Source organism: Echinops telfairi, unplaced genomic scaffold (genome assembly GCF_000313985.2).
Source record: "Echinops telfairi isolate 266 unplaced genomic scaffold, ASM31398v2 ScPeMD7_2;HRSCAF=8, whole genome shotgun sequence".
Classification (NCBI taxonomy): domain Eukaryota; kingdom Metazoa; phylum Chordata; class Mammalia; order Afrosoricida; family Tenrecidae; genus Echinops; species Echinops telfairi.
In genome coordinates, this window is record NW_022103898.1 from 46,548,307 (window position 1) to 46,550,438 (window position 2,132).

Genomic DNA, 2,132 nt, shown 5'->3' on the forward strand with positions numbered 1-2,132 from the left:
GCTCATTAAAGGATTCTTTTGAATTTACCAGTACTACCACTTGTCTGTCAGTCTGTCACAATACAGTGGATTGTGTGTTGCTGTGAGGATGGAAGCTATGTCATTTGGTGAATTTACCAAATTGCTGATATTTAATCAGACTCTAGCATCATGATAAAGAATGGAAATACTGACATTTTCAAAGACTTAATGATACTTGCCTCCACCATCAATTCTCATGGAAGCACCAGTTATGGAATGACGCAATATGTTATCCCATTGGAAAACTTGCTGCAAAAGATTTCTTTAAAGCATTCAAAGGCAAAAATGCCACTTTAAAGATAAATGGGTGTCTGACCAAGGCTATGGTATCTTTGCCTACCTCATCTGTGTATGAAAGATGGACAATGAGTAAGGAAGGCCAAAGATGATCGATGCACTTATATGATGGCATTGGATAAGAATACTGAACCTCAAGAAGAATGAATAACTCTGTGTTAGGAAAAGTGCAACCAGCATGGTCCTTGGGCATATGATCCCCAAGGCCCAGCCCCTGGAGAAGGACATCACATGGTCCTTGGGCATATGATCCCCAAGGCCCAGTCCCTGGGGAAGGACATCACATGGTCCTTGGGCATATGATCCCCAAGGCCCAGCCCCTGGGGAAGGACATCCCACGGCAAAGTAGAAGGTCAGATGGAAGAAGGAAGTCTCAATCAGATAGACAGACACAGTAGTTGCAACAGTGGGCTTTTTCAAAGGTTGAGGATAAAACAGGAGTATGCAATATTTTGTATTACAATAAGGTTATTTATAAGACTTCTGTGAATTCAGACTCCATAGTATCTCTCCATAGCAACAAGATCTACATAAAATAGTTTATTTCTTACAAACTCCAAGGAGTCCTGTTATCGTAGGGGTTATGAGTTGGGCTGCAATCTGCAAGGCCCACAGTTTGAAACCACCAGCCTCTCTGGGGGAGAAAGACAGGACTTTCTACTCCTATAAACAGTTACAGTCTCAAAAGCTCACAGGGGCAGTTCTACCCTGCTTATAAATAGGGTCGCTATGAGTTGGTATTGATTTGATGGCAATGAGTTTGGTTTTCTGGTTTATTATTATTGAATAGTAGGACAATAAAGACCTTAGAAAATATAATTATACATACCCATTTCTTTTAAATTCTGTGATAAGTGTCAAATATATTCTCATACTAAAATGAGGCTTATATTATAATTGTTATTGTAATTTTCTTTCTTCGAGTAGGGCGAAACAATCCTCATCTTGGCATTCCAAATTCAAGCAAAGTCACTGCCTTTGAGTCAATTCCAATTCAACGCAACCCTGTGAAACATAAAAGAACGGCCCCTTTGGGTTTTTGAGGCTCTGAATCTTTAAGGGAGCAAAACCTTCTCTCTAGCAGGGCAGCTGATGTGTTTGAACTGCTACCTTTGTGATTACCGCTCAATATACAGTCAACAACACTGCTGCAATTCCTCGGCATTATTAACCCAGGAAAAAAAAGTGTAACACATCAAGATATCTTTCATGCACAGATCTGTATGAAGTCACTAATCAATAATAAAATAACTAGAAAATAATCTGTCTTGTCGATAGGCTGTTTTATATATATAAAGATTTTATGTTTGTTATTTTCCCCCTTGGTAATTGACTGTAATATTTAATCATAGGCAAATTGTTTCATACCATGTTGGCATAATCTAAAAATTATTCAAATAATTTGTACTGCCTAGTACAGGGCAGCAAAAAACAGACAATTCTCAACAAGATGGATGGACACAGTGGCTACAGCGATAGGCTCTCACACAACACTTGGGAGGTGAGTATAGAATCAGGCTGTGATTTCTTGTTGTACATGGAGTCATTATGAGTTGGAACCAGTTTGACAGCACTTAACAACAGCAACAGCATTAAGTGGCTAATTAGTTTTGTTATTATGGCACATTAATAATTACAGAATGCAATACTATTGACATCCAAAGGAAAAACAACAGCATGATATCTGATGGCAGTTACATAATCATGTAGGCTACATTAGGGGGCACCACATTGCAAGTCCAAGCAGTGGTTATTTATATGAATATATGAATGTTATTTATATGATTATCAGTCATAACAGTAATTTTCAGACT